The sequence below is a fragment of the Phacochoerus africanus genome, chromosome 15, assembly GCF_016906955.1.
Source record: "Phacochoerus africanus isolate WHEZ1 chromosome 15, ROS_Pafr_v1, whole genome shotgun sequence".
In the NCBI taxonomy this organism is placed as follows: domain Eukaryota; kingdom Metazoa; phylum Chordata; class Mammalia; order Artiodactyla; family Suidae; genus Phacochoerus; species Phacochoerus africanus.
In genome coordinates, this window is record NC_062558.1 from 25,116,944 (window position 1) to 25,129,018 (window position 12,075).

The 12,075-nt window shown below is 43.0% G+C and overlaps 1 pseudogene; it reads right to left on the minus strand.

Moving 5' to 3' along the window:
* Positions 1-10,473: 10,473 nt before the first annotated feature.
* LOC125117187 (uncharacterized) lies at positions 10,474-10,589 on the minus strand (annotated as a pseudogene).
* Between the last annotated feature and the right edge of the window lie 1,486 nt (positions 10,590-12,075).

The following is a 12,075-nucleotide window of genomic DNA, read 5'->3' on the forward strand; positions in this document are numbered from 1 at the left end:
GCCTATTTGCAAGAAGGTGAGAATAAACATTCTTTACCAGCAGAGTAGCTTTGTTCTCAGTGGAACCTTAAGAGTTCTGTTGCCAAACAGAAGGGGGAATATAGCTTGGATGGGGCTAGACAGTCACAAGAGGGAGGGGCTTTATTCCAAATGGAGATCTCTATGTTTATGCAAAGGTAAAAAGGCACTGGGGAGCAGGGGCAGGGGAGGGGATGGGTGCCGCAGGGGAACTTGCCAGTATTTGAACACTGAGTGCATGAACTACTGAAGAAAAAACACAAGCGGGCATCAATGTCCTGAAGCCCATTTCGGCTTCCCAGCACTGTCTCATCAAGAACTGGCTTTGGCTTTGGTGCCAGCCCTGTCACCCATCACGGCTCCAGCGGCCTGGTTGGGTTTTGCCCCAAGGTTCAGATTCAGGCTGTGTTCCACAGCATCTGAACATCCAATACTTCCAGCTAAGTAACTTGCAGCCAAGAGACAAGTGCAATCAGCTGGTGTGCCTTATGGACAATAAACAGTTTGGCTAAAGCTCTCCATTCTAGAGTTTAGCTCTGGCATCTGGATTTCTCACTGGCCCCAGAATGAGATTTTTTTTTTTTTTTCCATCTGGGAAACCAGTGGTGGCATGGAGTAGCCAAAAGTTCAAACATCTTCCCCAGAGGAATAACTGATTTTCTCTAGCCCATGTTGCCCTACACAGAGACCAATAAGTTCAAAGGAAAGCCACGACAATCCCCATTTTGTGGAGATGGATGCAAACACCTGCCTCACGCACATGTGTTGTCCTGAAGAGCATGTATGTTCTCCATTTGAAGTCACCCCAGAGTAATGGCCTTATTGGGCTTCTGGCCTTTTTTGTTTTTTATTGATTAGTAAAAGATATTTATACAGGAGAGACTTAGCCTTTTTTTTTCCCCCCTTTTTGGGCCACACTTGGGACATACAGAATTTCCCAGGCCAGGGGTCGTCGAATCAGAGCTGCTGCTGCCAGCCCATGCCACAGCCACAGCAATATGGGATCCAAGCCATGTCTACCACCTACACCACAGCTCACAGCAACACCAGATATTTAACCCACCGAAGGAGGCCAGGGATCAAACCCACATCCTCATGGATACTAGTCGGGTTCGTAACCTGCTGAGCCACAATGGTATATCCAACCTTACTTTTATATTTGTGAAATATAGATTTACCCCGTTCTGTCATTTGCCATTTGATGTTGTTTGCATAAACAGTTTAATTTATCTGTCCAACCTAGAAAGGCCATTTCTCCGTTAAGAATATAGAACAACTCTTCCGTAAGGTTCTCATTTATTTGCCATATGGATGACCAGTTATCCAATTATCATTGGATAATATATCTTTTAAATATTATTGCTGATTTGATTATGGGGAAAATATTTTTGTTTCTGTGAAGCAGAGAAGGGAACAGAAACCTTGAATCTTGAAGGGATTGAATTAAAATTCTATTCTTTTTTTTTTTTTAACTCTGTATCACTTTTTAATTTTTTTTTCCTCTCTTTTTTTAGGGCCGCACCCACGGCATATGGAGTTTCCCAGGCTAGGGATTGAATCGGAACCGTAGCTGCTGGCCTACGCCAGAGCCACAGCAACGCCAGATCTGAGCTGCGTCTGCGACCTACACCACAGCTCACGGCAATGCCGGATCCTTAACCCATTGAGTGAGGCCAGGGATCAAACCATGTCCTCATGAATTCTAGTTGGACTGCTAAGCCACAACAGGAACACCTCACTTTTTAATTTAAAAAAAATTTATTGAAGTACAATTGATGTACAACATATGTTACAGGAGTTCCTGTCGTGGCTTGGTGGTTAATGAATCCGACTAGGAACCATGAGGTTGCAGGTTCGATCCCTGGCCTCACTCAGTGGGCTAAGGATCCGGTGTTGCCACGAGCTGTGGTGTAGGTCACAGAGGTGGCTCGGATCTGGCGTTGCTGTGGCTCTGGCATAGGCCAGCTGGCTACAGCTCTGATTAGACCCCTACCCTGAGAACCTCCATATGCCTCAGATGCGGCCTTAGGAAAGAGAAAAAGACAATAAATAAATAAATAAATAAAATTTTAAATTAAAAAAAATATATATATGTTACAGGTGTACAGTGGAATTCACAATTTTAAAGGTTATACTCCATTAATAGCTATTATAAATTATTGTTAGTTACTATATTGCCTGTGCTGTATAATACATCCTTGTAGCTTATTATATAACTAAGTTTGTACCTCTTAATCCCCTACCCCTATATAGTCCCTCTGCCCTTTCCTCTCCCCACTGTTAACCACTAGTTTTTTCTCTATATCCGTGTCTACTTCTTTTTTGTTTTATTCATTAATTTGCTGTATTTTTAGATTGCACATATGTGATATCAAACAGTATTTGTCTTTGTCTGACTTATTTCACATAGCATAATGCCATCTAAGTCCACCCATATTACTGCAAATGGCAAAATTTTTGTTCTTTTTTACAGCTGAGTAGTATTCCGTCACATATATACCACATCTTCTTATCCATTTATCTGTTGATGAACACCTAGGTTGGTTCCATATCTTGGCAATTGTAAATACTTCTACTATGAACGTTGGGGTGCATGTATCTTCTCAAATTAGTGTGGTTTTTTTTTTTCAGATATATACCCAGAAGTGGAATTGCTGGGACATATGGTAGTTCTATTTCTAGTGAAACTATATTCTTCAAGTGCTTGGGCTGATTGAGTTGGAAACTTATAAAGCCTTAATTACTAGATGTATTTATAGCACTTAACCATTCAAAGGAGAAACTGGCAAATTAGGGAAAAATCTAAATCAAATAATTTTGAAACAAATACAGCAGTAGCAAAATCATACACTTATAAGAACAGATGAAGCAATATAAATTATTTATGCTGACAGTCCTTAGGTAATAGGGAGTGGTGAGGATTGTGGTGCATTAGAAAGACTGCATCTTCCAAAGGAGGAAATACTTTCTCAGTTGTAGCTCAATTGTTGCCAAGTAGAAGAGCCCAAGGTGACTCAACATTCTGATTTTCAAGAGAAGTTATAGGACTTCCCGTTGTGGCTCAGCAGTAACAAACCCAGCTGGTATCCATGAGGAAGCGGGTTCGATCCCTCGCCTCACTCAGCGGGTTAAGGATCTGGTGTTGCCATGAGCTGTGGTGTAGAGAAGTTATGGCTTTTATGGGACACCTCCCAGCTTTAAAATGTGGCATTTCTTTTTTTTAATATACGGTGGCCACATTATGTGGGACAAATAAAATGTTTGTGAGCTGGGACTGGTCTTTCGGTTCCTGTTTTGGATGAGAACCTAAAAATTAACTGCTTACGGAGAAAATGATATCTTGGGAGAAAACTGTGCTTCAATATTTTCTCCTTTCTCTGCCTTGATCATGATGGTAATGAGGATGGTGGTGATGTCAGCGTAAGGATGATGAGGGAGGTGATGTTGGTGGTGACAATGATGGAGATGGAGAAGGCGATGATGGTGGTGATGGTGGTGATGATGACGACGACAGTGAAGGAAATGATGGTGATGAGGGAGGTGATGGTGGTGATGGTGATGTGGAGAAGGTAATGATGGAGATGATGATAATGTTGATGAGGGAGATGATGTGATGCTGAATAATATGGAGAAGGTGATGATGGAGATGATGATAGTGAGACAAGGGAGATATTGATGGAAATGAAGAATGTGGTGATGGGATAGGGATGACAGAGATGATAAGGGTGATGTGATGCACCTCAGCTCCCAGCCTTTTGCTAGTGCTTCCCTGACCATCGCTAAGTCCTCCAGACACCACTCTACCTGGCTCCACAGACTCACCATAGGTCCTACAAGACAAGAGTAAATGAAGGTAATTCTGATCCCGTAGATCCATCCATCCCATTGCAAATGTTCAAACACCTTCACATCCTCTGCCTCCAAAGTGAGAAAATGAAAACAGGGAATTTCTCAGCATCGCAGAAATAGTAAACAGGCCCTGTTGTTGATACCATGCTACCTTCTCCTCCTCCTCGTACCCGTCTTCCATATTCCAAGTGTCTATCTGGGTATACTAGGGTTCTTTCCATCCCTAGATCCCTGGAGTCTTCTCTTGCCTATAAAGAGGTCTTTTCTGGGCTCACTGGTGGCCACAGCCAAGAATGTCCCGGACCTGATCCCAAAAGGAGCCAGGCACCCACCAAGAACAGTGCTTACAATGGCTTCAGAATTCAGACTCCAAACTGGAACCATCCCCATGCACATGTGGGTTTTCCTTGTAGGTTTTGGGAAAAGTAGGACACTTGTACATTTCTGTGGGTTCCTGTACTTCTGTTAACACAGCGCTTTTTCATTTTATTGTTTCTAATCAGAATCAAAATGTTAAGGTCCAACAGAACTCCCAGACTCTGAGAATTGAAATGCCAGCCATGACAAATGACTCTTTGGTTCTGTGGTGTTTCCCGTGCATCTGTCAAATGCCATTATACTTGCATAATGGTTGGGAATATTCATCTTTTGGAGGGACAGTGTAATCATCCTAGCCTCTGAATTATGAAAAGTGACATTCTTTCTCCCATGAATTATCATCAATGGCATCACACACACAGGCACATGGCCAACTAATTTTGCAAAATAAGGAGAAAAAACACACACAAAAGCTCTACTTCTATCTTCTAGACTGCCTTACTCTGAGGATTTCCTGTTTGTCACAGTGAGATTAATTTCAGAGGCCAGGCTGAGTGCAATTCTGTCCGGGCAGATGCAGGCATTGGGGACCGTTTGTACCTGGACAACACTTAGAAAGTCTGAGATTCCCACCCCCTAACCAGCATGTAGACCGAAGTCATTGACTTTTCTACACTCTGATTCTGATGACTTCATCTGGTTTGTATTAGTGATGAAAATCAACAATTTACTATATTTTCCTGTGGCCTTTGACAGCATGAGCCCATTCAAAATGGGAATTAGTAACCAATTATAAAAAGACAATAGTAGAGTTCCCATCATGGCTCAGCAGAAACGTATCTGACTAGTGTCCCTGAGGATGCAGGTTTGCCTCCTGGCCTCGCTGAGTGGGTTAGGGATCCAGCATTGCCATGAGCTCTGGTGTGGGTCATAGACATGGCTCAGATCTGGCATTGCTGTGGCAATAGCTGTAGGTCAGCAGCTACAGCTCTGCTATTTTTACACCACTGAGGGCAGGCATGATCATGTAGTTGTCCAATGAAATCTGAGTAAAAGCAATTCACACCATGTCCAGTGAAAAATTCTAAGAACCATGCCGTGGCTCTGCCATGCTGTCTTTGCTCTCAGAGACTGCTTGTTCCAACTGAAGAGCATTGGAGAGATTCTGCAGCTGACTAAGGCAGGTGTGTGATATGGTCGAGGGCTTAGTATTTGCTAATCAAGTTCTGGTGCTATTTGTTATTGCAGCACAACCTAGCTTAGGCTGACTGATCTGACTCCCATAGCTGTCACTCTGCAGTCGTACTTTCTAACAATAGAAATAACCAGGCATGTTATAGAGGTGGCAGCCTCTCTTCCTAGTCATCAGCTATAACTCAAATTTGAAGAACTGGCTCATCCTTCCTCTCTGTTTTCTTTTTCTCCTCAATTCATAGGACAGGCACAGCAGAAATAAATCCAACTAGGAACCATGAAGACGCAGCTTCGATCTCTGACCTCACTCAGTGGGTTAAGGATCCAGGCATTGCCGTGAGCTGTGGTGTAGTTCACAGACACTAGGCTCGGATCTGGCATTGCTGTGGCTGTGGCATAGGCCAGTGGCTACAGCTCTGAGTAGACCCCTAGCCTGGGAACCTCCATATGCCATGGGTGCAGCCCTAAAAAGACAAAAAGACAAAAAAAAATTCATGGGACATATAAGCACCATGGGAAGCAGGAAGAAGATGAGACACACTCTCCAGTAATGCTTACCATTCTCTGTGCCTGCAACTAGACTTCAGGTTGAACTCAAAAACTAAGAATGTAAATATATATTCCTTTCTTAAAAATAGTGTACATTATTTCACTATTATTTTCTAGATAAAATCTTATTTTTATTTTATAAGACCATAATACATTCTAGCAGATAACCAAGTAAACATATTTGTTGAAATGTCCCATCCCAAGTCTTCTGTCTAAGCATTAATAAATAGCTCAACTTCAGGTCATTTCAGCCCTTCTGCTGGAGGCTCTGAGGCCTCTGTCTTGTACCGTGTTTCTTAATTCAGTTCTAACCATGGAAATGGACATACTTTATGAGGCCATTGCTCCCAAACATCAGCACTTTCATCCTCATCCTCACTGGCCCAGTGTTCAGAAGAAACGCCTTGAACTCTTCTTTCTCCAGGAAATGCAAGTCTACTTTTTTTTTTTTTCTCTGACATCTTAGCCCTCCACCCAAACCAACCCTGGCCAGATGAGGAATAGGAGCCCTCATTTTTCATGGCAGCTACACCACTGTTGCTATCCCTGAGAACATCACTTTTGTCATTAAAAAAAAAAAAAAAAAAAGTTCCAAAAGTTCCAAGAGTTCCTGTTGTAGTTCATCAGGTTAAGGACCTGACCTTGTCTCCATGAGGATGCAGGTTTGATCCCTGGCCTTGCTCAGTGGGTTAAGGATTCAGCATTGCTGCAAATTGTGGTATAGGTCACAGATACTGCTCAGACAAGGTGTTGCCATGGCTGTGGTTTAGGCTCAGCTGCAGCTCCATTTTGACCACTAGCTTGGGAACTTCCATATGCTGCAGATGCAGCTGCAAAAAAAAAAAAAAAAGTTCCAGAGAGTTCCCATTTTGGCCCAAGGGGTTAAGGACCCAACATAGGTTCCATGAAGATGTGGATTTGATCCCTGACCTCGATCAGTGGATTAAAGACCCACCATTGTCACAAGCTATGGAGTAGATCTCAGATGTGGTTTGGATCTGGCATTGCTATGGCTGTTTGACCCCTAAACTGGGAATCTCTGTATGTCAAAGGTGTGGCTGTGAAAAGAAAAATAATAGTTTCGAAGATTAAACTTCAAAAGAAGAAGGAAAAAACAACTAAGAATGTATCTCTGTTATTTATTTCTGTTGTAATAACCTCACCGCACCCCAGGTGATGGATGACTTAGTCTCACTCTCTGAACAGATGAAGGCCACAGTATAAACACACAAAAAATCAAACTATTATCCTGTCACACATATGTTTACCAGCTATGCTGTCTACCCTTCATACAATACAGCTCAGCTGGGTGAGACCTGAAAACATACACACCTCCTTAAAAGATCTTGAAGTTAGTTGAGTCTTAGAACAGGAATAAGTAACATATGACCAGACTAGATAGGAACCCCTGCCTTTATAAATAAATATTTATAAATAAAGTTTTATTGGCACCCAGCCATGCACATTTGTTTACCTAATACCTGTGGCTTGTCCTTGTGCTACAGCCATCAGAGTAGTTGTGGCAGAGACTTTAAAGCCTAAACATGTACTTTCTGGCCCCTTCCAGAAAAAGTTTGCTGACTCGTGCCTCAGAAGAAACTTTTTTGTTGGCGTTCTCTACTTGAGGCAGAGCAAAGCCACCAAGTGTCACATTCCAGACATCAGCACAGCCTCTGTCCTGGTCCCCATTAGTCTGGGGTTTGCTACCTGCCATTGCAAATATCAAAACTTCTCCATCACCTGTGCAACAAATAGGCTGGAGAGATGAGGCCAGGGTCAGCCATTTACTGGTTTATTAGTCCCTTCTGTAAGAGCTGCTTGGTACTCTCTGTTCTCTCAGGAGCTCTGCGATTTCTACAGAGCATTTTATCATCATTTGGGTGACCTTCACGGTGGTACCTACTGGCCCCTCCTAACACTCTTCTCTCAAAAGGATGATCAAAGCAGAGATATTGTGGTTGCAAGAAGACTGCAACATCAGCAACTTCAACTTTAGTAAGAAATGAGGACGGGGGCAGGCTAGGTAGGGGGATGTGAGCCCGATGTGATTAAGACATTGTAAATATTAACCCAAATCCTCTCCTCACCAACATGGTCATTCAAACCTTCCCTCTCACCAACATGGCCGCCCATACCCTCCACTTCACCCATAATGAAACATGGAAGCAAAACAATGTCTATGTATTTATCTTAATGGAATTTAGTGTCTCTCTGTAAAAGCAGTGATTCATGAGGTCTATTACAAATGCATGATGGGAAATGTAACCATAAGCTCAGCATCGGAAAGGCACAGAGGCAGGTCTGTTCTTACCCCACACCTTCAGTTCCCAGATGGAATGAAATCTTGTAGTGATTGGGCCAGTGCTAGAACTTGACAGTGGACATGGAAACCAGCTGTGTGGTTTGTGAGTGTAAGTTGAAGTTTTGTTTCTTCTGGCTCCAGGAACAAAGGGCTAAATTCACAGCAACCTTACCATTTTCATGTCTGAACAAGTAGGGCCACACCTCCTTGAAGATGGGATCCATCAGTATCCCATGAAGCATGGTTGTTGACTAAGGGCATTCATCATAGAGGGCAAAGCCACCTAAAACCCATCACAAAGTTGATGGATAAATCTAGGTTTGAACTGGTTGGGTTGTCGAACCAAGGTATCCTAATACCTAACGGCTCTATAGCCCTTGCCTAAGAGCTTGCCCCTCCCCAACCCCTTCAGCAGGGACCAAGCCGCCTCTCATCTCTGGACTCCCACTTAAGACCATTGTAGCAACCAGCCACTGCTTCTCCAAGCAAAGAAAAACAACACCACAAAAAAGGCAGCAAACAGCAAGTTATAACCATTGTCCAATTCTACATCCCTCGAGTTTTGCTCAGCAAGCTGCTTGGAGCCTGACTTCTATCCAGAGGAGAGAGAAGCATTGACATGAAGCTTGACCTCATGATGGGTTAATGCAGATTCCAGAAATCTTATGGGTATCTTGATGGCTGGTCCCAAGATGATAATCACAGGGAGGATTTCTGTGGACTAATCTCTCCTCTGGATCCCTTGATAAATTCTTTTTGTTTATTTGTTTTTTGTCTTTTTAGGGCCACACCTGCAGCATATGGAAATTCCCAGGCTAGGGGTCCAATTGGAGCTATAGCTGCCGGACTATGCCAGAGCCACAGCAACGCCAGATCCGAGCCATGTCTGCGACCTACACCACAGCTCACAGCAACACCAGATCCTTAACCCACTGATCGAGGCCAGGAATCGAACCTGCAACCTCGTGGTTCCTAGTCGGATTCGTTTCCACTGTGCCAGGACGGAAAGTCCCACTTGGTGAATTCTAAGAATCTCTCCTCTTGACTTCTCTGTTTCAGAAGCCCTTGTTCCCTTCATCTATTCTGTATGTTTATGCTATATTACATATAGGACAATATGTTTTATATACTGATTTTTTTCTTCATTTTGTTTCCTTCCTCCTTGAACTTGGTCTTTGGTTGGGGTGCAATTGGTGTTGAATGCAACTGGTGTTGATTCAGAGGAGGAAGTTTGCAGCAGAAGAAAGAATTTGAACAACTGGTATTGATTGCAGCTGGTGTTGATTCAGAGAAAGGATGTCGCAGCAGAAAAGAATCTGAACCTTAGAGCCTGGGCTGTGAGGGGAGTCAGGGTATAAAATGAACAAAGTACATCACATCTAGATTTCATTCCAGGATAGGCAACGTTTTCCTGGGGCAGAAGGGAGCAAAGAGAGGTGACAAGGGAGACAGAGTTATGAGCCAAAATCCTCCTCTCAGAGCTAGAAAGAGCATCCCATTCCCATCAGGCATCCACAACTACGTCTGATCTCAGCATCTTTCCTCCGTCCATCCCACAAGCCTGCCTGTTGTTCCCCAAGGCTTGGCTCAAATTACCCTGTGTGGGAATGTCCACTCCAGGATGAGATAAGCCCTCAGAAGGGGGTGGGGTCCTGAACATTTGGTGGGAAGATGTTATGGAGAGAAGAAGAATCCTGGACCTATAAGTGAGGGAAGCTGAATCTGGAAAGTGTCTCTCCTTCTGTCCCTCAGGGAGATAGATACCATTATGAGAGCACAACAGGATGGCACACTAATGCAGCCATCCCTTCAGCCTAGACATTTTTAATTTTAGCCATGGGGGAAAGGGAGGATAAACCTGACCAACCTATCAGCCACAACTTAATTCAGCCAAATTCCCAAATTAATAGTTTCTGGGCAGAAGAAGGACATGGAAACATATTTTATTTGGTCTGTGCTGTATTTTTTCTTTTTCTTTCTTTCTTTCTTTTCTTTCTTTTTTCTTTCCATTTTTGTGTATTTTTAAAAATTTTTTTATTATAGTTGATTTACAGTGTTCTGGCAATTTCTGCTGCACAGCAGTGACTCAGTCATACATATACATGTAATTCTTTTTTTCACATTATCCTCCATCATGTTCCATCACAAGTGACTAGATATAGCTCCCTGGGCCATACAGGAAGATCTCATTCCTTATCCACTCCAAATGCAATAGGTTTGCAGCTACTAACACCGAACCCCCAGAAAATATGGAACGCTTCCATATTCCATATAACTTACATGTTATCCTTGTGCAGGGGCCATGCTAATCTTCTCTGTGTTGTTGCAATTTTAGTATATGTGCTGCCAAAGAGAGCACCTGCCCTGTATTTTCACATTTGTAAATTCATTTTTTTTCCTCAGAGGCATATTATTTATTTTTTTTTAGTGGAGGTACAGTTGAGTTATAGGGCTGTGTTAATTTCTGCTGTACAGCAAAGCGACTCAGTTATACACATATATACATTCTTTTTTATATACTTTTCCAGTCCGGTTTTTCACAGGATATTGAATCTAGTTCTCTGTGCTCTGCAGTAGGACCTTGTTGTTTATCCTTCGTGTATGTACTAGTTTGCATCAGCCAGTCCCTAACTTCCAATCTTTCCTTCCCCGACCCTCTCCCCCTTGGCAACCACAGGTCTGTTCTCTATGTCTGTGAATCTGTTATTTTTTTTCCATAAAAGTTCATTTGTGTTGTATTTTAGATTCCATTATAGATGTGATGTCATATGGCATTTGCCTTTCTCTTTCTGACTTCTCTTAGTATGAGAATCTAGTTTCATCCATGTGGCTGCAAATGGCATGGTTTTGTTCTTTTTTATGGCTGAGTAGTATGTAAGGTCATTTTTGGCATTTAAAAATCATAAGTGCTCACCTAACAATTCTGATTTCTAGCTCCTAAAGAAAAAATAGAGGCGTTCCCGTCGTGGCTCAGTGGTTAGCGAATCCAACTAGGAACCATGAGGTTGCGGGTTCGGTCCCTGCCCTTGCTCAGTGGGTTAACGATCCGGCGTTGCCGTGAGCTGTGGTGTAGGTTGCAGATGCGGCTCGGATCCCGCATTGCTGTGGCTCTGGTGTAGGCCGGCGGCTACAGCTCCGACTTGACCCCTAGCCTGGGAACCTCCATATGCCGCAGGAGCGGCCCAAGAAATGGCAAAAAGACAAAAAAAAAAAAATAGACAGAACCACAATTGGCCTCTGTCCCTAAATGACCACAGTGGGCTGGCACTGCATGCAGGCTGCTTCTACACAGGCAGAACATCAGCTTTTCCTTCCTTATTATCTAAACTTTCTCAACTCCCTCATTTTGGGTATTTTCCTAGCCCCTGTCTATAAGCTTTCCAATGTGCGGTTGCATAATCCTGAGCAGAGAGAGAAAACCCCGCCCTTTTTTTTTATTATCATTACTGCTATTGAATAAATTGGCTACTTTGCTAAATTCCTGGTGCTATCAACACAGCTAATGGCCTGTCATCTTGGTTCCAAAGAAACTGATCAGCATGTTGGACCAAGACGAATAGGAATTCTATGAGAGTCTTTCATCTTCCCTCCCGTTCCAGAGTCTTCTTCATTGTTTTGTTTCTCACGATTCTGAAAGGTCCATGGAAAGTTGTTTTCTCCTCTTTCCCTTTTTTCTCTTCTGCATTTTACTCTCATCCCAAATACCTTTCATCTAGATCTAAGGCTTGTCAACATTTTACCGTATTGCCTTTTTCCTCTCCCATTCCCTTCTCTTCCTCTTCCCCTCATGCTCTCCCTCTCTTCAAATTCGTTGCTGATGTTGAACCACTTGGAAGGAAACAGCG